Source organism: Macaca thibetana, chromosome 5 (assembly GCF_024542745.1).
Source record: "Macaca thibetana thibetana isolate TM-01 chromosome 5, ASM2454274v1, whole genome shotgun sequence".
NCBI lineage: Eukaryota > Metazoa > Chordata > Mammalia > Primates > Cercopithecidae > Macaca > Macaca thibetana.
In genome coordinates, this window is record NC_065582.1 from 105,474,437 (window position 1) to 105,500,175 (window position 25,739).

At 40.5% G+C, this 25,739-nt stretch overlaps 2 protein-coding genes across 5 annotated transcripts in view; one reads left to right on the plus strand and one right to left on the minus strand.

The window, feature by feature from the left end:
* The window catches only part of SCFD2 (sec1 family domain containing 2), an 807,609-nt gene that overhangs the window by 580,551 nt on the left and 201,319 nt on the right, over positions 1–25,739 (minus strand). The window lies entirely within an intron of this gene.
* LOC126954756 (60S ribosomal protein L14-like) overlaps positions 1–25,739 on the plus strand; it is a 1,186,913-nt gene that overhangs the window by 308,804 nt on the left and 852,370 nt on the right. The gene's annotated exons all lie outside the window — the stretch shown is intronic.

Consider the following 25,739-nt stretch of genomic DNA (forward strand, 5'->3'; position numbering starts at 1 on the left):
AGGAATCACCTCGGATTTTCCAGCATATTCTTTATAATAGTCTCTATATCAGCAAATATTAGCCAGAATACTTTTTAAAACAACAAAAAGTCACTTTCTGCTAAATCTGATGAATAAAATATGGAATCAAACAGGGTAATGTCACTTAGGATTCAAAATTTCTCTGAGTAAGTCAGTAGATAACTCGCATTAAATTTTTAAAAATGCCTTTAGCTCTTCCACAACTTCTTGAGCGATATTTAGCAGAGGATTTCAAAATTCTTTGAATGTGATAATAGCACTGTATTACTGGAGAAACTGTATTATGTACAGAAACTGTACATATTTCTATCATAAATTCTGAGATTTTTGGTGAATACAGAAATCTTCATCTTAAATAATACGATTTAATTCTTCTTAAAATATAAAATAAACCTATAAAATAAAACTCTACACTTTGTATTTACATTCAAATCAGGGGCCAAATTAACACAACTTGCAACTTTCATTAACCATTCATTGAGCACCTACTATGTTGTAGGCACTAGTCTAGGAATACAGCAGTGCACAGAACAAATTCCCTGCTTTCATAGAGTTTACATTGTAGTTAGAGAAAACAATTAAAAAGCAAAAGAAGTAAAACATAAACGGCAGCCCACCCTTATCTATGGTTTTGCTTTCCATGGTTTCACTTACCTGTGGTCCAAAAATATTACATACAATAAGATGTTTTGAGAGAGAGAGAGAGAGAGAGAGAGAGACCCCATTCCTATAACTTTTAGTATTGTATATTATTAGAACTGTTCTAATTTTTATTAGTTATTGTTAATCTCTTACTGTGCCTAATTTACAAATTAAACTTTATCATAGGTATGTATAGAAAAAAACACAGTATATACAGGATTCAGGACTATGCATAGTTTCAGGAATCTACTGACAGTCTTGGGTCTTGGAACATATCCCATGCAGATAAGCAAGCAGGGACTACTGTAGTATATTAGAGTGGTAAGTGCTATAAAGAAAAATAAAGCAGGAAGGGAAACACATCTTAGGATGTGCGTCTGTGTGTATGAATATGCACACACAGTTTGGGGCTGCAGTGAGCTATGATTGTGTCAGTGCACTCTAGCCTGCGCAACAGAGCAAGACCCTGTCTCTAAAAAAAGTTCTTTTTAATGCTCAAAGAAGAAAAGCTTTATTGTGGATACAGTTTATGTAGGAAAAGTCGTGTTAAAAGGAAATATTAGAATAAAGAAATACCAGTAGAAACTCTTTCTCTTTTTGAAGAGAAAGTTAACAGCAAACAGCTCAATGTTGTTCTGTGCTGAAATGATTACCGAAAATGGGCTTTTCTAGTCAAGCCATTTCCACACCTGGAAAAATTTGGATAGATCATCTCAAGGTTAAGGTTCATGATTATATTTCATACACAAAAAACAGCTGTTACCATTTATTTCCACTAAAAATCTTGGATGTTCACAATGTACCATAGAAAAATAAAATGTTCAGTCCTTGGAATGGATGAGGTAAAAATGGAAAAGAACAGAATAGAGATTTTATTGTCACATGGTGACAAGACACAATTTACCAAGTGTGAACACACACATGCTTCCAAAGGACCAGGGGGCCGAAAGTTTTGAAGACATCCTACGGCTGCCCCACAGCTTCAGGACTCTCTAGAGCAGGGGTGTCCAACCTTTTGGCTTCCCTAGGCCACACTGGAAGAAGAAGAACTGTCTTGAGCCACACATAAAATACACTACCACTAACGATAGCTGATGAGTTTTTTTAAAATTGCAAAACAATCTCATAATGTTTTAAGAAAGTTTATCAATTCCTTTTGGGCTGCCGCATTCAAAGCCATCCTGGGCCACATGCAGCCCATGGATCATGGGTTGGGCAAACTCGCTCTAGAGGAACCTTCAAGTGTTTCTTTGCTTTATAAGCTGCCCAAAGTAATTTAAAAGAGTCCTGTGGTTGGCCTGTTAAAAGAAGGTCATGAAGGTTGCAGCTTTCATTTTTGCTGTTTACTCTATCACTAACTCCTTGGATGACAATAAACAGATTCTTTCATTGCTTTATGTCCCATTTCTAGAAACCAGGTGTATACATAAAGCATCTATTCTATAGGAGCCCTCTGGGTCTCCCCCCAGAGCAACATGATTTTTTAAAATATAGTTACAAAAAGTTTATATAGTTACAAAACAGAATAGAATAATCATCATGATCAGTTGTAAAGATTCATTCACTAACATCTGGCCTTCAGAGCTTAATTTTCAAGTCATTGGTCTATGATATGTGCAAGAGAATAAAATCTCTCATTAGTTATACCCTATCAGTATTCTGTTGTACATACCAATTTCTAAAATTACATTCTAAATCTGTTTCATGCATCCCAAGAAGCCTATAACTGATCTGAATACAAAGTCAGGAATATTGACCAATCTTAAAGAGCCATCAGAGATGGTGGAATAAAGAGATTCTAGTTCAAAGAAGCTAGATTCCAACACCGATTATTCCTCTAATTCCTTAACTTCTCAGGATCTCTTCTTTCTAAACTGACATGATCTGACCAGAGGATGGCTGGGCAATAAGTCATGTTATGCCCAGGTCTCCATTTTCACTTTCTTCCCCTTTTCCTTTTTTAAAAACTCTACCATTGTTGTGAAGGCAGGAATTCATACTCTTACTGCTGGCTACTTAGCAAAACGTAAATGCTCAAAAAAGACCAGGTGTGGTGGCGCATGCCTATAATTCCAGTACTTTGGGACGCCAATAGGGGAGGACCACTTGAGGCCAGGAGTTTGAGAACAGCCTGGGCAACATAGCAAGACTCCAGTCTCTACATAAAATAAAAAACTAGCTGAGCATGGTGGCATGTGCCTGCAGTCCCAGCTACTCAAGAGGCTGAGGCAGAAGGATCCGCTTGAACCCAGAAGTTTGGGGCTGCAGTGAGTTATGATTGTGCCAGTGCACTCTGGCCTGTGCAACAGAGCAAGACTGAATGCAATTGTAGTATCCTGGATGGGCTCTTGGAATAGAAAAAGGACTTTAGGGAAAAATTAATGAAATCTGAATGAAGTCTGGAGTTTATAGTTAATGTACCCATGCTAGTTTTTTTTTTTTTTTTTTTTTTTTTTTCGAGACGGAGTCTCGCTCTGTCGCCCAGGCTGGAGTGCAGTGGCCGGATCTCAGCTCACTGCAAGCTCTGCCTCCCGGGTTCCCGCCATTCTCCTGCCTCAGCCTCCCGAGTAGCTGGGACCACAGGCGCCGCCACCTCGCCCGGCTAATTTTTTGTGTTTTTAGTAGAGACGGGGTTTCGCCGTGTTAGCCAGGATGGTCTCCATCTCCTGACCTTGTGATCCGCCCGTCTCGGCCTCCCAAAGTGCTGGGATTACAGGCTTGAGCCACCGCGCCCGGCGCTAGTTTCTTATATTTGATAAATGCACCACAGTAATATAAGATTCTAACAATAAGGTGAAGAATATATGGAAACTCTCTGTACTATCTTGGGAACTTTTCTGTAAATCTAAGCTATTCTAAAATAAAATGCTTAGGGAAGGTAAAGGAGGGAGAAGGAAGGGGAAAAGAAGAAAGGAAGGGGAAGGGAGGGCAGGGATGAGAAATAAAGACTTCATGGTCAGGAAGAACTCCTCACAACCTGAGCCATCAGCCAAGATAAGGGACTGACCCAAGAAGCCGTAAAGTCTCCATCAATGGCAAAGACAGGCAGGGTGGTCATCTGCCGAAGATGAAGCAATGAGAACCCTCTGCCGCTCTGGCTTGGAAGGTAAGCTAGACTAGACCCTCTTAGTGCTATCCATAAAAGCATGGTTCTAAACTGAATGTTTATACATTTTCTGCTCTTCTCTATTCTTAGAATGGAACTTTGATAATAAGGAAGAAAAAAAATCAGTGACTCCATAGATTGAAAATGTTTTAAAGGCAGAAGACAGAATCTCAAGAGGATTAATAATAAGGATGTGAGAATAAGATAATACGCTTGGGTTTCAATCCAGGTTGTACCACTTACTAGCTGTATGACCTTGGGCAAATTATTTACCTTCTCCAAGTCTCAATTTCCTCATTTGTAAAATGGAAACAACACCATAAATGCCTGAATATTAGGCAATCCTATATCACAGCCATCCGTGTGCATAACATTGGGACAATTGGTTAAACTACTTTGTGGTTTCAAATGACATAATCCCCACAATAGGGTAGTCCTTGTAAAGACTCAAATATAAAGTGATGCCCTATTTTCTGAGGGCTAATTTGGGGAAAGTACTTTACCTGATTTAGGAATATATAATCATAGCTTTTGCCTCATTAGGTTGTTCTGAAGATGTAACATTAGAAATGAATTACACAACACAATGCCTGGCACACAGCCTCCAGTAAATACAAATTATTACTACCACGACTCCCACCTACTACCCCACAGGCTCCTTTCTTAGAACTGATTAAGATGGTTGGAAAGAGAATTAGACCTTCTAAGAAGAGGAAATTGGTAGTCTCAAAGGAGGGAGGGGAAGCCTGCAAATACTGGGTTTGAAATCACATCTTGGAACTTAACTGCAACAGTCAGTGAAAGGTCAAAGGCAATATAAACATTATTAAACACTCCCATTTAAAAAGGACACGCACAGCAAACCAAATCCAAGACCGAAAGAAAAAAGGCTTCCTTACAAAGTACTGAGATTAAGTTTCTCATTTGTTTTGATATAAATGGGCTTACTAGTAGGAGGTAGAAGACTGAAGCTGTGTCTACAGTGACAAAACCTTTTGTTTATCTGAAGTCTGGGGCTCCTGTTATTCTTGAATGAGTCCTCAGTCACTATGTGCAAAAGGCCCTCTGTAAAATATGTGTTTTCTTTAAAAAAGCTGATCTTTTTGGTTCAATTAAAATGCCACTGCAAAGTCAGAGTTTGTCTCTGTACTGGCTACCTTGGCAGGCATGAGGAGCAAACAGGCTTTATTCCACGTGGCTGCAGAGCAGGCCAGGCTGGCTGTACACCTGCTCTTCTGTGGTGCACAGCCTGAAGACACTCAGTAAAACTCCAAATCATGCTAAGCTTCTGCTGGAGAACCCATCTCTGCAACTCATTGTGTTAGTTCATTTGTGTTGCTATGAAGGAATACCTGAGGCTTGGTACTTTATGAGGAAAAGAGATTTATTTGACTCACAGTTCTGCAGGTTGTACAAGCATGGTGTTAGTATCTGCTTGGCTTCTGGTAAGGCCCCAGGAATCTCCAATCACAAAGGAAGGTAAAGGGGGTACTCAGCACATCACATGATGAGAGAGAGCAAGAAAGAAGTGGGAAGGTACCACACTCTTTTAAACAACCAGATCTTTTATGAACTCAAAGCAAGAACTCACGTGTTACCATGAAGAGGGCACCAAGCTATTCATAATGGATCTACCCCCATAACCCAGACATCTCCCACCAGGCCCCACCTCCAACACTGGGGATCACATTTCGGTTTTTTTGTTATTATTATTTTTGACAAACCAGACTTTACTAAAATTTCTGTTCATCAGATGTAACTAATAAGGCAGTAAAAGGTAACTCCAGTCTCCAACATACACAAAAAACTTCAAAAAATCAGTACAAAGTATACCAAAGCTTGAGACTTCATGAGAGAGGATATCCAAATACCATTAGGCACATATACATGTAATCAGCATCATTAATCAACAGGAAAATGCGAGCTAAATTCACAGTAAATCCATATCATACTAACTGGAATGGCTAAGTGAAAAAAAGAATTAAAAAAGAACCTTCCAATATCAAATGTAGGCAAGGATGTGGAGTCACTAAACCCCTCATACATTGCTACAAGGAGTGAATACTGACATAAACACTATTAAACCTGTTTTGTGACATCATTAAAGCTGAACACAAGAATTTCTGATGAAGCCGAAACTTCACTCTTAGGTACAAGGGTTTCAACATGAGGTTTGGAGAGGGCAAATATCCAAATATCATTCCATCCATGGCCTTCTCAAATCTCATGTCCTTCTCACAATAAAAAATCAGTCATCCCCTCCCAATAGTCCCCCATGGTCTTGACTCATTCCAGAATCAACTCAAAAGTCCAAAGTCTCATCATAGACTCAGAGTAAGTTCCTTTCACTTACAAGCCTGAAAAATCAAAAAAAGCTATTTACTTCCAAGATACAATGATGGTATAGAAATTAGGTAGATGTTCCCATTCCAAAAGGGAGGAATCAGCCAAAAAAAAAGGGGCAACAGACCCTACACAACTCTAAAATCCAGCAGGGCAGACATTAAACGTTAATGCCCCCCCCAAAAAAATCTTTGACTCTATGTCTCACATCCTGGGCACACTGGTGTGAGAAGTAGGCTCCCAAGGCTTTGGACAGCCCTGCCCTTGTGGCTTTGAAGGGTGCAACCACCAAGGTTGCTCTCATGGGTCAGAGCTCGGTGTCTGCAGCTTTTCCAAGCTCAGGATGCAAGCTGCCAGTGGCTCTACCATTCTGGGGTCTGGAGGATGGTGGCCTCCTTCCCACAAAGCTCATCTCGAAAGTGTCTCAGTGTGGAATCTGTGTGGGGGCACCACACTCACATTTCCCCTCCACACTGCCTTAGTAGAGTCTCTCTTCAGGGGCTCCACCTCTTCAACAGGTTTCTACCTGGACATCCAGGCTTTCCAATACATCTTCTGAAATCTAAGGGGAAGCTGCCCAGCCTGCTTCACTCATGCACTCTGAGTGCCTACAGTCTTAAAACCATGTAAAACCTGGCAAAGCTTATGGATTGTGCCCTCCAGAGCAGCAACTAGAATAGTATCTGGGGCCCTTTACAGCTGGAGTCACAGCTGGAGCTGGAGTGGCCAGGATCCTGGGAGCAGTGTCCTGAGGCTGCATAGGGCAGTAGGGCCTCAGATCTGGCCCCTGAAACTATTGTTTCCTCCTACACCTCTGGGCCTGTAATGGGAGGGGCTGCAAAGGAGATTTCAGAAATGCTTTCAAGGCCATTTTCTCATTGTTTTGGATATTAGCACTTGGATTCCTTTTAGTCATGTAAAATCTCCCTAGTAAGTTGTTGCTCCACAGTCTGCTTGTATTCCTCTCCTGAAAATGATCTTTCCATCTCTACTACATGGCCAGATTGTGACTTTTCCAAATTTTTATGCTTTGCTTCCCTTTTAAATATAACTTCCAATTTTAAGGAATTTTTTTGCTCCTATATCTGGTCATAGGTTGTTAGAAGCAGCCATATCACATCATGAATGTTTTGCTGCTTAGAAATTTCTTCTGCCGGCCGGGCGCGGTGGCTCAAGCCTGTAATCCCAGCACTTTGGGAGGCCGAGACGGGTGGATCACGAGGTCAGGAGATCAAGACCATCCTGGCTAACACGGTGAAACCCCGTCTCTACTAAAAAATACAAAAATCTAGCCGGGCGAGGTGGCGGGCACCTATAGTCCCAGCTACACAGGAGGCTGAGGCAGGAGAATGGCATAAACCCGGGAGGCAGAGCTTGCAGTGAGCTGAGATCCGGCCACTGCACTCCAGCCCGGCAACAGAGCGAGACTCCGTCTCAAAAAAAAAAAAAAAAAAAAAAAAAAAAAAAAAGAAATTTCTTCTGCCAGAAACTCTAAGTCATCTTGCATAACATGAGTGACCATCACTCCAATTCAAAATAACTTTCTCATTTCCAATTGAGACCTCATCAGCCTGGGCCATCACTGTCCATATTTCTATCAGCATTTTGGTCACAACTATTGAACCACTCTCTAATAAGCTCCAAACTTTCCCTCATCTTCCTCTTTTCTTCTGAGCTCTCCAAACTCTTCCAGCCTCTGCCCATTCCCAAGTTCCAAATCCACTTCCACATTCTCAAGTATTTTTATAGCAATACCCCATTCCTGGTGCCAATTTTCTGTGTTAGGTTGTTTGCATTGCTATAAAGGAATACCTGAGACTGGGTAATTTATAAAGAAAAGAGGTTAATTTTGCTCACAGTTCTGCAGGCTGTACAAGCATGGCACAAGCATCTGCTCAGCTTCTGGTAAGGTCTCAGGAAGCTTTACAATCATGGTAGAAGGCAAAGCGTGAGCTGGCATATCACATGGTGAAAGAGAATGGAGGTCAGGGGAGCAGGTAGCATACTCTTTTAAACAACCAGATCTCACATAAACTCTGAGCAAGAACTCACTCACTACTGTGAGGAGGGCCCCTAGCAATCAAGAGAGATCTGCCCTCATGATCAAAATATCTCCCACCAGGCCCCACCTCCAACACTGAGAATCACATTTCAACATGAGATTTGGAGGGGACAAATATCCAAACTATATCATCCTCCCAACATCAGCCAAGTCATGGTGTGTGCAGGAGCATAGGATGTTGCCAGTGGGAGCCTGACAGAGTGCCCAAAGGAGCCCACATCCTAGTCCCTGGAATCTGTGACTGTGGTACTTTACACAGCAAAAGGGACTTTGCAGATGTGACGAAGGTTGCAGATCTTCAGATGGGAAGATTACCTACATTATCTGGGTGGGGCCAATCTAATTATATGAGTGCTTAAAAGTTGAGGACTTTTCCTGGCTGTGCTGAAAGAGAGATGTAATGATGAAGAATCAGAGAGATTCAATATTGCTGGCTTTGAAGATGGAAGAAGGAGGTCATGAGCCATGGAATGCTGGGGGCCTGTGGAAGCTGGAAAGAGCAAGGAAACAAATCATCTCCTAGAGCCTCCAGAAAGAGAGGCAACCCTGATGATACCTTGATGTTAATCCAGTAAGACCTGCTGAACAGTAAGAGAACAAATCCGTGTTGTGTTAAGCCACTAAACTTGTGGTAATTTGCTACAGCAGCAATAGAAAATTAATACGAGTGGTTGATGTAAGGTAGGGCCTGAGAAGTTCTGCATCAGGGAACACAACTCAGGCAGAGAATCTGGTACATGGCGGTAGGATGCTGTGGTTTGAATGTTTGTCCCCTCCAAAACTCAAGCTGAAATTTAACTGCTATTGTTACAGTATTAAGAAGTGGGACCTTTAAGAGATAATTAGGCCATAAGGGCTCTACCCTCATGGGTGGGATTGGTGCAGTTACAAAGCAGCAATTTCAGCCGTCTCTTGCTCTCTCAACCTTTCCACCTTTCTGTAAGAGATAATACAACGAAAAGGCCTCACCAAACACCAGCACCTTGATATTGGACTTCCCAGCCTCCAGAACAATGAGCCAATAAATTTCTAGTTGTTATAAAGTACCCAGTCTCAGGTATTGTTGTAGCAGCACAAAACAGGCTAAGACACAGGGCTCAATACACACTTGCTGAATGATTAAATGAACAAGCAATAACATGCATGAATAGGCAATTCAGCTGTATCCATTCCATCTGTACCACTAGGGATCCAGTGCACGTCTTCAGGGACGTGATAGAGAGGAAAGGCACAGAGACACACTGAATTTAAAGCTTATTACTTAATAATTTTACCTAGAACTAGTCAGTTAAAAACTATGTAAGCTCATAATCCAATATTTATCAGATCCAGAATAATTATATAAGAGGACAGTAGTTTTCTAAGTTTGGTCCACAGGCTCCTGAGATCCCAGAGATTCTGTCAAGAGGTCCATGAGGTCAAAATTATTTTTGTAATAATAGTAATGCATTCTTTACCTTTTTCACTGTATTGACATTTGCACTAATAGTGCAAAAGTATGGTGGGTAAATTTGCTGGTAACAACACAGATAAAGGCAGTGGCTCCAAACTAATACTCGTTGAATTCTTTACCACTAGGCTATATACTCACAGCTGAATTTTGTAAAAGCCAGTTTCACTTAAGAGCTCTTGACATGGCCAGGTACAGTGGCTCATGCCTGTAATCCTTGCACTTTGGGAGGCTGAGGTGGGCGGATCACGAGGTCAGGAGTTCCAGACCAGCCTGGCCAAGAGACCAGCCTAGCCAATATGGTGAAACCCCGTCTCTACTAAAAATACAGAAATTAGCCAGATATGGTGGCACCTGTAATCCCAACTACTCACGAGGCTGAGGCAGGAGAATTGCTAGAACCCGGGAGGCAGAGGTTGTAGTAAGCCGAAGATCACGCCATTGCACTCCAGCCTGGGTGACAGAGTGAGACTCCAACTCAAAAAAAAAAAAAAAAAAGAAAAAGAAAAGAAAAAAGAGCTCCTGGCTGGGCACAGTGGCTCACATCTGTAATCCCAGCACTTTGGGAGGCCAAGGCGGGCAGATCATGATGTCAGGAGATCGAGACCATCCTGGCTGACAAGGTGAAACCTCATCTCTACTAAAAATACAGAAAAATTAGGCTGGCATAGTGGCAGCCGCCTGTAGTCCCAGCTACTCGGGAGGCTGAGGCAGGAGAATGGCATGAACCCAGGAGGCGGAGCTTGCAGTGAGCCGAGATCGCGCCACTGCACTCCAGCCTGGGTGACAGAGTGAGACTCTGTCTCAAAACAAACAAACAAACAAAAAGACCTCATAACAAAGTGGTCAAAATTATTAATCTTATTGACTTTCAATCCTAAATGTCTCTTTAATATTGTGCATGACAAAATGGGAATATGTATGAAGCACTTCTGCTATATACTAACGACAATGGTTATCCCTAGAAAAAGCACTTGTGCAATTGTTTTGAGTTGTGCGCTGAAGTAATTGCTTCTTTCATGCAATAGCATTGTTACTTGAAAGAATGACATAGAAGTTACAATTTTTCAGACTTGGCTATTTCGTACATATTTTCTCCAAAATGAACAAAGTGAGACTGTTCCTTCAAGGAAAACAACTGACATACTCACTGTCAATGTCAAAATTCTGGCAAAAATTGCAATTCTGGGAAACTTATATATGCCACTGCCAGATGATCTATTCTTAAAAACTCGTCTGATGAGATCAGTGGTGACATTAAATGTGATTTTTTGAATTGCATAATAAAATGTGTCAACATTTGGAACATCTGTATAATTTGGTGAATCAATGCTTTCCAAATGACCAATGCATTATGTAAGACAATCAGGCATAGGCTAAAGATTCATCCAAAATACAAGGTAGACCAGTGAATTTTAATGTAAAAGGGTACAAAAAGCTCATTGATAGGGTTTCAAATGCCACATTACAAGTTACCTTCCAGAAATCACTACTTGTAGAGTTTAGATATAGCATCAAACTAGCATATCCACAAACATCTAAAAAAGCCATCACAATATTCCTCGCTTTTCCAACTATATGTCTGCATGAGGCTTGATTTTTTTCATATTTTTCAACCAAAACAATATATAGCAGCCTACTGAATGAGGAAGCAAACATAAGAATCCAGCTGTTTTCTATTCAGCAAAACACTAAAAATATTTTCAAAACTATAAACAAATGTCATCCTCGTTTTGGAAATATGGTTACTCTTCATAAAATATGTTATTTATATGCTGAATCAATGGATTTATTATTTTTTAAATAGATACTTTTCAATTTTCTCAGTACTAATTTCTAACACAGTAAATATCAATATTTACCAATTTAAGAATATCAAATCCTCAAAAGAAAGCTCATTATTTTCTACTCTCTTATCCTCTCTCCACAGCTAAAATACAGATAAAGTGGTTGTAATCCAGTTTTGTCTACGTTGCTAGAGAGGAAGGCTGAGAAACAAGATAGAAGAAAGATTAGTTCCCTGGAACAGAGCTTCTCAAAACTTAATGTGCATGTAAATTATCTGTGCTCAGTTAAATTCATTAGGTCTGGGATGGGGCCTAAAGATTCTGCACTTCTAAAAAACTTCCAGGTTGATGTCAATGCTTCTGATCTTGTAGCTCCTTCGAGTTCCCTAGTAAGGTACATGACTGGCCCCAGAACCTCAGCCCAGGTTAAAACCTCCAGTGAAGGGATATGTAGTTCCAGCACAAATAATGTAGACCACATTTTGAATGGCATGTGAACTGGGCCATCCAACTATTTCTAGACTGCAATGTCAAAGTGAAATAAGCTATCCTGTTTGAGTCTCTATAACACTTATTTTGGTATAGCACTTTAATCTGCATAATAATATAACACGTAAATACATATCTCCAGCCAAATTTCTCTCCTTTGCTCCAAACCCAGCCAACTGCCTATTGGACTTCTCCACTTGTATATCTCACCTGTAAATTTGATTCAATGTGTCTAAAGCTGAAATCACTATTTATGCCCCCAAATTTGCTCTTCATCTTCTACATCCTATACTATTGTGTGGTACCATCACTCTTCCAGTTGACCAAGTCAGAAACTTGGACTCTACCAGAATTCTCCCTTGCCCCTGACACATCAAATCAGCCAAGTCCTGATGATTTTTATATATCCATCCCTTCTTATCCATTCCTTCCCCTACCGCTTAAGTTGTAACTACCATCATTTCTAGCCACAATATATCTCATTCTAAAACAAAACACTGATCCACTTAAAATTATTTAATGTTAAATAAAGTCCTCAAGACAAAGCCCATAACATTACATATGCATTCCTTTTATCTTCTTGGCCCCAATTAACTGCTTAGCCTCGACAGTCATGACTTCTTTTCTCACAGATTACAATTAAACTTTGCTGAACTACTTGCATTTGCCTCTGTGCTTTTGTGCATGCAAATCTCCCTGCCTAGAATGTTCTTTTCCCTCTTCACTTTGTCTCAGGATTCAACCTAAGCATTATCTTCTTTGACCTTCCCTAAATAGGTTAAATGTGCCTATTTTGCAATCCCAAAGAAGCCTCTATTTCTGTCTACCATGGCTCTTATCACCCTAAATTTAATTATCTATTCATATCTAGCTCTCTTCTAAGACTGAAAAATCCTTGATAGCGAGAACCACATCTTATCTCATTTCTAGGACCTACCTCCGCCCTTTGAATACAGTTGGTATTGAAATCATACTTGTCTCTAAAATGAAATAGCTGACATTAGAAAAAGAGAAAAAATAAACATTTATAAAGATATAATTGTAGATTATCTCATTTAATCCTCCTAATTACCCTGTAATATGCGTATTATTATTACAGAGAAGGAAATAGAGTTTGAAAAAGATTACTTGTCAAAGATACCAGCTGGTGAATGTTTGAGCTGGAATCCAACCCAATGCCATCTTTCTTCAAAATATACATCGAGTCTACTACACATTTTCATCTCCAGTGCTTCCCAGTCAGAGGAAAGCTAGAGTTTGCAGGGAAGAGGAATCCAAATCCTTGGGACAAGGATAATTATGACAAGGATTCTGACTAGGACAAATAATTAAGGGACCCAGCTTATAAGACAATAGATAAATTACATGAGAGCAGAGGCAGTAGCAGGGAAACTTTAGACATCAGAGGTAATCTACTGACTTGTGGCTCCTTAGAGTTCTCTGGTAAGGTACATACATGAAAGGCCCAAAGTCTCAGTCAAAGTTAAAACCTCCAGTGGAGGGAAACCAGATTTCCCCCACCCCCTTGGCACATAAATACCACGTGCCACAAATATTAAGGAAGATATTCCCATCCAGGATGTCACCATGCCCTAGTGACATCTGGCTGGGGCCTAGGACAGACAGTGCCCCTGGGCCGGTGACCATAAGTTCTGTGAACTCAGTATATGCTGTGCAAATGCAGTATTTTGTATGTATATCTACAACTATATGAAAAAGGATGGGATGCACTTAAGAGATATGCACAAAAAATGCACGAAAGAGAATCAGATTCTGAAGTCATCTAACAGGGTAGAAATGGTCTCCATGAGCAGCTGATTTAAAGATGATAGACTGGAACTATGGCATGGGCTTCAGATGCAAAGAAGGGAGAGGGTGCTAGATCAATGTTATGGAAATTGTCAAGATAGATTTAGTTCCCTTAGCGATGGAAAAAGAAGAGTGGTAAGACAAGGCAGAGAATCATTTAGGGTGGTGTAGCCGGTCCATTGTTAGAACTTCTGCATTTCTTCTGACATAGAAGTCAGAGAGGTTTTGAGAGAACTGGTATGATCTTGTTTTAAAGGGTTTCTCATTTGGGCCATGGTGAAGAGAATAAACTAGAGGGACAAGGGGATAGGCAGGGAGACAGGAAGTAATTTCAATAAACCAAGTGAGAAACAATGGGGGCTTGGATCAAGGAAGGAGCATTGAATGTAATGTTAACTGGTGGACTTTGCAAAGATTTTGAAGTTAAATGCAGTGGTTTGTTGATGGACAGAATATGGAGTATAAGAAAAAGAGTCTAGAATTATTCCAAGATTTTTAGAGGAGGCTGAGAAAAGGAAGGGGTGTTTCAAAGGAGAAAGCATAGAGCACAGAATTGGTGTAAAATGTAAGAATGGGACAGATATAAATATTTCAGAAAGTAGGATGTCTAAGCTCAGGACAATAAAAGAGAACAGAATTAACTGAAGGATTCTGGAGTGAGGAGCAAAATAATGGCAAGAGTGAGAGGCAGGAAAGGTAGAAGAATGCAACAAGAAGACGTAATAGACAGGATAAGCAGATGAAAATAAACACAGAAAGGTTAATATCAAAGTATCAACGTGTTTCCCAAAATGTATTCCTATAAGGGGCACTAGCTGACAATCTGTGTCTGTGGAGCGTACAATTCTGATAGTGAGAAATAGTGAAGTCCCTGAGGAAGTGAAAACAGTCTGCAAACTTTCTCTTCTATTAAAAATGCCACAGGAGAAAAAAAATATGGTATATTCACACAATGGAATATTACATATCAATGAGAATGAATGTTCTGTAATTTCATAAAATAATACAGATGAAACTCACAAACAATATATAATGGAAAAAGCCAGAAAAAATATATAATTATATCCACGTAAAATACAAAAGCCAGGGGAAATGTATCCAGATTTTCAGAAGTCCCTACTCCTTAGAGGGAGGGAGTAACCGGGAGAGAGCAAAAGAGGGGCTTCCAGGGTTGTTGGTAATCTTCCAGGTTGAGCTGAGTGCTGATTACACAGCTGTCTTCAGTTAGTAAAAATTCATTGAGCTGTACTTTTCTATATTATATTAACTTCAATAAAAAGTTTTTAAAATGACATTAAACCGGCCATATTTCCTGAGTCCTGGGAAGAACAGAGCTATCTACTTAGAGTTCTTATTACAGATTAGCATTTATCCAAAGTAAGAGCAGGAAAACATAAGAAGCTTACAGGATTCATCAAATAATCTAATTCAGCTACAAGTACCTTTGGCTAGGAAGATAGGAAAAGGACTTGATTTCAGAGGATGGAAAGAACAACTTTCAATGGATGCTCAGTTTAAAACACGCATATGTTTTAAGTGAGATATAAATTTTTTGTAATGTTTTTTCTCCCATCTCTCGGGAGATGATGTTATGCTGTGCTTCAAACAGAACTGCCAAGTTTAAGAGGCTGTTTTCTGTAAACAGGCCAGCTGAGCCGTAAGTTGCATGAAACGACGGACAAGCGACTTCTTCAGAGAGCAGAACAGAACACTACGGGGAATTGGGAACTATGCATCCAACAAAACCGCCAGCCGTTAGAAGTCTCGTTGTCATGTTATCATCAATCAATTACAATGATTGAGCAGCCTCTAAAAACCCAAGGTTTTTAAAATGCAACAATCCGTGACCTAAATTTCCTGCTGATTCTGTTGGCCCCAGGTTAGGCCTGTTTGTCTATCATCAAGGGAGCCAATAGAAATAATAAAAACAGGTCAATACTGGGCTTTCCAAAGCCTTTATAAAAATATGCACACTTCTCCAACCAGTGCCAACTCAGCATGTCCACTCTTTGCTTGACCTCTTGGTAAATTCTGCCCCTAATTACAAATATTTCACAGAATGTATACATTATCTAAAAACCTGTTTTTTTTTTTTTGTTGTTGTTTTCCTTGCTTGCTTATTTTTTAGTCTGGCTAAGCAACCATTTTGCAACTCTGATCAGGCAACATAAATGATGTCATTTTGCTGTATTCAGCAAAGGAGCTACATCTTGGCAAATGAGGGGATATATGAGAAGATGAGAATCTAAATTTTAGCTCTCTGAAAGGAGAATGTGAAACTGCACTCCCAAGGCTGTGCTAGAATCTGACTTCCACGATCCACAGAACAAAGCAAAGACTACTGAATGTTTAAGAAGGAGGAAGAAAATGGCCAGTAAAAAAGGCCAGTTTAAAAGCTGTCTGTAGAAATGAGGGCAGTTATCTTAAGTGCTTCTTCAACCTATTTCCTATCACTTGTTTGGGAAGGAGAAGGGTATTTCAATGGCTGAGGCCTCCAGCTACCTTAGGAGAGTAACCAGCAACAGAGAAATTCTATTGGGTAATGACCTCCCTGAAGAAACCTGCAGGCTCAGTGGAGCCGGGACAAAGCCCTGGAGTCCTGTCCTACAAGAATCCCAGCCAGAAGCTCTGCAAGTTAGACCAGCATATTTACAAGCAATTCTGGAATGTTCTCTGCTCCAATGGAGAAGTCTGGACAAACTCCAGAAAAGGCTTGAATGCTGGAATCAGGGCCCAAAGTCAAAATCGTGAACATAGCAAATTGCCCTTAGGGGTTTCTATTTTCCTTTCTCTCACTTTGGTCCTCCTGCGTCTCCACCTAGAACTCACTGGCTTCTTCTGAGCATCAGCAAATGAACCATCCCTCCTCTAAGAAATGAATGACCGGATGGCTGCATTTAAAAAGGGGAGAAGAGGCCAGGAGCAGGGGCTCACATCTATAATCCCAGCACTTAAGGAGGCCGAGGCGGGCAGATCACTTGAGGTCAAGAGTTTGAGACCAGTGATTGAGCCAACATGGCAAACCCCGTCTGTAGTAAAAATACAAACAAATTAGCTGGGCATGATGGCAGACACCTGTAATTGCAGCAACTCAGGATGAGGCAGGAGAATTGCTTGAATCCAGGAGGTGGAGGGTGGAGGGAGCCAGGATCACACCACTGCACTCCAACCTGGGTAACAGAGACTCTGTCTTGGCGGGGGTCAGAGGGGAGAGGAAAGGAGAAAAGAGAACCAAAGGGGAAGTGGGATGACTCTTTAATGGTTAAATTTCTGGCCTGACGGTAGTTTGGCAGAATTTGGCATTGGAAGCCTTTCTGGATCTCTTGAAATCACATTTTACAGAAATTAACTGAAGGATACTTCATCTTCTCCTCCTCTTTTAAACATGTACTAGTATATATTCAAAAGGAACATCTCATTTCCTTAAAGGAATAATATGAAAGGCTATAATGAAGATTGCCATATCTCTTAACAGTAGCAAGGCATTTAGCATCTCTAGGTCTGAAGTTCTTGGTAAAAGGGAAGATAATACCACACACCTCACCAGGCTTTCATCGAAGAGAAATGAGATGAACACTCTATAAAGTACTGTATATTTGTTTTACTACTACATGTATTACTATTTTATTACCTTCTCCAAAAGGAGGCTTCTATTTATTTAGAGAGAGGCTTGGTGTGCAAGGTGTATTTACGTTCCTCTAAAGATTCACCTGCCCACTGCCCCCAACTGCTGAGTCTTTACCACTTGTTCTGTGGAGCCCCTGAGCGACTGCTGTACTGTCTCACCCTTACACTGCCAACTGTTTCAGACTTCCCTCAGGACAACCTTGACATGGTTACATCACATCCACACGGTGTGAGCCACATTAGCTCCACGTGCCTAAGTCCAGCCAGCTAGTCCCACAGAGGCTCTGGCTTCCAGTATAGCCACCTAGAAGACCCAGAGAACACCATCTAGAAGTAAGGGCAGTATCGGCAGAATGCGGTGACTCATGCCTGTAATCCCAGCACTGTGGGAGGCCAAGGCGGGCAGATCATTGGAGGTCAGGAGTTCAAGACCAGACTGGCCAACATGGCAAAACCCCATTTCCACTAAAAATACAAAAATTAGCCAGGTGTGGTGGCATGCCTGTAGTTCCAGCTACTCAGGAGGCTGAGGCAGGAGAATTGCTTGAACCTGGAGGTGGAGGTTGCAGTGAGCTGAGATCACGCCATTGCAGCCCGGGCGACAAAGCAAGACTCCAGAGTCTCAAAAAAACAAAAGGGGGGGCAGTGCAGTCATTCCTTATGAGAAACTTTAAGACCAATGAGAAAGAAGAAGAGTAGAAAGAACTAACAAATAAATTCCTCACCAGCTTCTCCCTTACAAATGATTCTAAGCAGCAACAATGCTATAACAAGTCTCTTCAGATTTGAACCCATGACTGAAAAAGTTGTGTTTTGTGGAGCACTGGCCAGCTTGGCAGTGCAACCCCTGGAATGTGCTTTTCTCCTTCCCTAACTCACTCTCCTTGTTCCCTTACTCTTGCTGCTCCTGGGTTCCAACTACCTTTCCTTTTAAATGTTACCATGAAAATTTTGCCTCAACTCTGTTTCCTAGGAAAACAGGATGATGATACTTAGAGGATGGCACAAAGGTGAATTAAGCAAATAGAAGCTTCCTAATGCCACTGAACTGTTTGAGTTTGCGTGGGTTTGTGTGTGCATGCACTGTCTCTTCAACTGTATACTTGCATAAATTTTGGAATAGAAAATCCTTGAAGGGGAAGAAAATCCTTGCCTATCTTTATATGATTAATGAAAACCAAACACTAACCAGCCTGATTTTTAAAAAAAGAATCTCCTTATGGTTTTATAGATCATGGAGCTGTAATCTCAGAGAGCCATGGCGTGCAATGGAATCTCCACTCCTTGCACTGACTTGCACGGCCCTGCATGAACAGCTCTGCCTTCCTCTCCTTTTATCCAGTACCACTCTTGCTCCCACCCCCACTCTTCCCTTCTGTTTGCTGTAGCCACATTGGCCTCCATTCACCCAATTACCCTTCCCTGCTTTATATTTCTCTATAGACCTTTTCACTATCTTACTTACTACAGGTTTTACTTATTTACTTTGTTTATTATCTGTCTAATTTCACTAAAATAGTCAGGGAGACCAGGATTGTTGAGTGTTTGAGTGTTTTGCTCACTGCTCTAGCCCCAGTGTCTAAAACATATTTGATATATAGCAGGAAATCAAAATTTACTGGATGAATGGATGACTGAATAAATGAAGTCTCTAAATACTGACCCCTACAAGATACGATTTTCTCCATCTCTTCTCAGAAGTACTTTTTAAAATTGTTGCAGTAAAATATAAATAACAGAGAATTTGCCATCTTTATTATTTTAAGTGTACTTTCTGTCTGTATAAATTTGATTATTCTAGGTACCACATATAAGTGGTAACATACAATATTTGTTCTTTAGCATCTGGCTTATGTTATTTAGCATGTCTTAAAAATTCATCCATGTTGTAGCATGTGTCAGAATTTCACTCCTGTTTAAGACTGAATAATATTCCACTGTATGTATATACTGCATTTTGTTTATTGATTCATTTGTCAATGAATATTTAAATTGTCTCTACTTTTCAGATATTGTGAATAATGCTGCTATAAACACTGATGTATCAGATATGTTTATAAAGAGGTAAAGATGTATCTGTGTATCTTTTTGATATAAAGAAAAAAACAGGAGGAGACCTCAGAGGTCATGACATCTAACCTTTGTAAATACACAATCTTTCTTTTGTGGCAAAAAGAAAAAAAATCTGTGAAACAAACCAGCTGCTTGCTAGGTAGAAATCATTCACTCTGCATTGGTAATGGCTGGTATACCTTCACTTCATGTGTTTGAAATGGACCTGCCTTATAAGGAGGTACATAGAGAGACTGGAGGGCTGAAAGACATAACAAAAAGAGACAAAATTTGAAGTTACAAGAAAAAAAATGAGACAAACATACACTGATTCTCTAGATTAAAAATGGTAAAATTAGTAAAAATGAGGATGAAAGATTATGGTAACCTGAAATAAAATATTTTCCCTACTCCATGTGCAAGTGGTAATATACAAACACAGAAAGCAAAGTGGTATCCATCCACAACCAAGGCAGCCAGCAATCAACACTTGGATTAAAGATAACACAAGGACCAGAGATCATTCTGAGGATCGAAAGATGGTCTAATATCAAAAATGCCCACCAAGGGATCCACACCAAGATGGCCGAATAGGAACAGCTCCAGCCTCCAGCTCCCAGCATGAGTGACACAGAAGATGGGTGATTTCTGCATTTCCAACTGAGGTACTGGGTTCATCTCACTGGGGCATGAAGGACAGTGGGTGCAGGACAGTGGGTGCAGCCCAACGAGTGAGAGCCAAAGCAGGGAGAGGCATTGCCTCTCCCGGGAAGCGCAAAGGGGAAGGGAATTCCCTTTCCTAGCCAAGGGAAACCATGACACACAACACCCGGAAAATGGGGTCACTCTCACCCTAATACTGTGCTTTACCAAGGGTCTTATCAAATGGCACACCAGGAGATTATATCTGGTGCCTGGCTCAGAGGGTCCCACGCCCAGGGAGCCTCCCTCATTGCTAGCACAGCAGTCTGAGATCTAACTGCAAGGCAGCAGCGAGGCTGGGGGAGGGGTGCCCGCCATTGCTGAGGCTTAAGGAGGTAAACAAAGCTGCTGGGAAGCTCGAACTGGGTGGAGCCCACCACAGCTCAAGGAGGCCTGTCTGCCTCTGTTGACTCCACCTCTGGAGACAGGGCATAGACAAACCAAAGGCAGCAGAAAGCTCTGCAGATGTAAATGTCCCTGTCTGACAGCTTTGAAGAGTAGTGGTTTTCTCAGCACGCAGTTTGAGATCGGAGAACAGACAGACTGTCTGCTCAAGTGGATCCCTGACCCCCAAGTAGCCTAACTAGGAAACATCCCCCACTAGGTCAGACTGACACCTCACACCTCACATGGCCGGGTACACCTCTGAGACGAAGCTTCCAGAGGAATGATCAGACAGCAACATTTGCTGTTCGGCAATATTTACTCTTCTGCAGGCTCCGCTGCTGATACGCAGGCAAACAGGGTCTGGAGTGGACCTCGAGCAAACACCAACAGACCTGCAGCTGAGGGTCCTTACTATTAGAAGGAAAAATAACAAACACAAAGGACATCCACAACAAAACCCCATCTGTACGTCACCACCATCAAAGACCAAAGGTAGATAAAACCACAAAGATGGGGAAAAAGCAGTACAGAAAAGCTGGAAATTCTAAAAATCAGAGCGCCTAACACCCTACAAAGGAATGCAGCTCCTCGCCAGCAATGGAACAAAGCTGGGCAGAGAATGACTTTGAGGAGTTGAGAGAAGAAGACTTAAGACAATCAAACTTCTCTGAGCTAAAAGAGGAATTATAAACCCAGCACAAAGAAACTAAAAACCTTGAAAAAAGATTTGATGAATGGCTAACTAGAATAACCAATGCAGAGAAGTCCTTAAATGACCTGATAGAGATGAAAACCACAACACGAGAACTATGTGACAAATGCACAAGCTTCAGTAACTGACTCAATCAACTGGAAGATAGGGTATCAGTGACTGAAGATCAAATGAATGAAATGAAGTGAGAAGAGCAGTTTAGAGAAAAAAGAGGAAAAAGAAATGAACAAAGCCTCCAAGAAATATGGGATTATGGAAAAGACCAAATCTACGTCTGATTGGTGTACCTAAAAGTGACAGGGAGAATGGAATCAAGTTGGAAAACATTCTACAGGATATTATCCATGAGAACTTCCCCAACCTAGCAAGGCAGGCCAACATTCAAATTCAGGAAATACAGAGAACGCCACAAAGATAATCCTCGAGAACAGCAACTCCAAGACACATAATTGTCACATTCACCAAAGTTGAAATGAAGGAAAAAATGTTAAGGACAGGCAGAGAGAAAGGGCGGGTTACCCACAAAGGGAAGCCCATCAGATTAACAGTGGATCTCTCAGCACAAACTCTCCAAGCCAGAAGAGAGTGGGGGCCAATATTCAACATTCTTAAAGAAAAGAATTTTCAACCCAGAATTTCATATCCAGCCAAACTAAGCTTCATAAGTGAAGGAGAAATAAAAGCCTTTACAAACAAGCAAATGCTGAGAGATTCTGTCATCACCAGGCCTGCGCTACAAGAGATCCTGAAGGAAGCACTAAACATGGAAAGGAACAACCAGTACCAGCCACTGCAAAAACATGCCAAAATGTAAAGACCATTGATGCTAGGAAGAAACTGCATCAACTAACGAGCAAAATAACCAGCTAAAATCATAATGACAGGATCAAGTTCACACATAACAACATTAACCTTAAATGTAAATGGGCAAAATGTAAATGGCCAATTAAAAGACACAGACTGGCAAATTGCATGAAGAGTCAAGGCCCATCAGTTTGCTGTATTCAGGAGACCCATCTCACACGCAGAGACACACAAAGACTCAAAATAAAGGAATGCAGGAAGATCTACCAAGCAAATGGAAAACAAAAAAAGGCAAGGGTTGCAATCCTAGTCTCTGATAAAACAAACTTTAAACCATAAAAGATCAAAAGACACAAAGAAGGCCATTACATAATGGTAAAGGGATCAATTCAACAAGAAGAGCTAACTATCCTAAATACATATGCATCCAATACAGGGGCACCCAGATTCATGAAGCAAGTCCTTAGAGACTTACAAAGAGACTTAGACTCCCACACAATAATAATGGGAGACTTTAACTACCCACTGTCAACATTAGACAGATCAGTGAGACAGAAAGTTAACAAGGATATCCAGGAATTGAACTCAACTCTGCACCAAGAAGACCTAATAGACATCTACAGAACTCTCTACCCCAGATCAACAGATTATACATTCTTCTCAACACCACATCACGTTTATTCCAAATTGACCACATAGTTGGAAATACAGCACTCCTCAGCAAATGTAAAAGAACAGAAATTATAACAAACTGTCTCTCAGACCACAGTACAATCAAACTAGAACTCAGGATTAAGACTCAATCAAAGCCGATCAACGACATGGAAACAGAACAACCTGCTCCTGAATCACTACTGGGTACATACTGAAATGAACACAGAAATAAAGATGTTCTTTGAAACCAATGAGAACAAAGATACAACATACCAGAATCTCTGGGCCACATTTAAAGCAGTGTGTAGAGGGAAATTTATAGCACTAAATGCCCACAAGAGAAAGCAGGAAAGATCTAAAATTGGCACCCTAATATCACAATTAAAAGAACTAAAGAAGCAAGAGCAAACAAATTCAAAAGCTAGCAGAAGGCAAGAAATAACTAAGATTAGAGCAGAACTGAAGGAGATAGAGAAACAAAGAAACCCTTCAAAAAATCAATGAATCCAGGAGTTGGTTTTTTGAAAAGATCAACAAAATTGATAGACCGCTAGCAAGACTAGTAAAGAAGAAAAGAGAGAAGAATCAAATACATGCAATAAAAAATGACAAACGGGATATCACCACCAACTCCACAGAAATACAAACTACCATCAGAGAATATTATAAACAACTCTACGCAAATAAACTAGAAAACCTAGAAGAAATGGATAAATTCCTGGACACATGCACTCTCCCAAAACTAAACCAGGAAGAAGTTGAATCCCTAAATAGACCAATAACAGGCTCTGAAATTGAGGCAATAATTAATAGTCTACCAACCAAAAAAAGTCCAGGACCAGAAGGATTCACAGCCGAATTCTACCAGAGGTACAAGGAGGAGCTGGTACCATTCCTTCTGAAATTATTCCAATCAATAGAAAAAGAGGGAATCCTCACTAATTTATTTTATGAGGCCAACATCATCCTGATACAAAAGCCTAGCAGAGACACGATAAAAAAAGAGAATTTTAGATCAATATCCCTCATAAACATCAATGCAAAAATCCTCAATAAAATACTGGCAAACCGAATCCAGAAGCACCTCCAAAAGCTTATCCACCATGATTAAGTGGGCTTATTCCTCGGATGCAAGGCTAGTTCAACACACGCAAAGCAACAAACGTAATCCAGCATATGAACAGAACCAAAGACAAAAACCACATGATTATCTCAATAGAGGCACAAAAGGCCTTTGACAAAATTCAACAGTCCTTCATGAAAAAAACTCTCAATAAATTCAGTATTGATGCACTGTATCTCAAAATCATAAGAGCTATTTATGACAAACCCACAGCCAATATCATACTGAATGGGCAAAAACTGGAAGCATTCCCTTTGAAAACTGGCACAAGACAGGGATGCCCTCTCTCACCACTCCTATTCAATACAGTGCTGGAAGTTCTGGCCAGGGCATCGGGCAAGAGAAAGAAATAAAGGGTATTCAATTAGGAAAAGAAGAAGTCAAATTGTCCCTGTTTGCAGATGACATGATTGTATATTTAGAAAACCCCATTATCTCAGCCCAAAATCTCCTTAAGCTGATAAGCAACTTCAGCAAAGTCTCAGGATACAAAATGAATGTGCAAAAATCACAAGCATTCTTATACACCAGTAACAGACAAACAGAGAGCCAAATCATGAATGAACTCCCATTCACAATTGCTTCCAAGAGAATAAAATACCTAGGAATCCAACTTACAAGGGATGTGAAGGACATCTTCAAGGAGAACTACAAACCACTGCTCAATGAAATAAAAGAAGACACAAACAAATGGAAGAACATTCCATGCTCATGGATAGGAAGAATCAATATTGTGAAAAGGGCCATACTGCCCAAGGTAATTTATAGATTCAATGCCATCCCCATCAAGCTACCAATGACTTTCCTCACAGAATTGGAAAAAACTACTTTCAAGTTCATATGGAATCAAAAAAGAGCCCGCATTGCCAAGACAGCTTAAGTCAAAAGAGCAAAGCTGGAGGCATCACGCTACCTGACTTCAAACTATACTATAAGGCTACAGTAACCAAAACAGCATGGTACTGGTACCAAAATAGAGATGTAGACCAGGAACAGAACAGAGCCCTCAGAAATAATACCACACATCTACAGTCATCTGATCTTTGACAAACCTGACAAAAACAAGAAATGGGGAAAGGATTCCCTATTTAATAAATGGGGCTGGGAAAACTGGCTAGCCATAAGTAGAAAGCTGAAACTGGATACTTTCCTTACACCTTATACAAAAATTAATTCAAGATGGATTAGAGACTTAAATGTTAGACTTAAAATAATAAAAACCCTAGGAGAAAACCTAGGCAATACCATTCAGGACATAGGCAGGGGAAAGGACTTCATGTCTAAAACACCAAAAGCAATGGTAACGAAAGCCAAAATTGACAAATGGGGTCTAATTAAACTACATAGTTCCAGCACAGCAAAAGAAACTACCGTCAGAGTAAACAGGCAACCTACAGAATGGGAGAAAATTTTTGCAATCTACTAATCTGACAAAGGGCTAATATCCAGAACCTACAAAGAACTCAAACAAATTTACAAGAAAAAAACAAACAACCCCATCAAAAAGTGGGCAAAGGATATGAATAGACACTTCTCAAAAGAAGACATTTATGCAGCCAACCGACACATGAAAAAATGCTCCTCATCACTAGCCATCAGAGAAATGCAAATCAAAACCACAATAAGATACCATCTCTCACTGGTTAGAATGGCAATCATTAAAAAGTCAGGAAACAACAGGTTCTGGAGAGGAGAAATAGGAACACTTTTACATTGTTGGTGGGACTGTAAACTAGTTCAACCATTGTAGACGACACTGTGGCGATTCCTCAAGCATCTAGACCTAGAAATACATTTGACCCAGCCATCCCATTACTGGGTATATACCCAAAGGATTATAAATCATGCTGCTATAAAGACACATGCACACGTATGTTTATTGCAGCACTATTCACAATAGCAAAGACTTGGAACCAACCCAAATGTCCATCAATGACAGACCTCATCAAGAAAATGTGGCACATATACA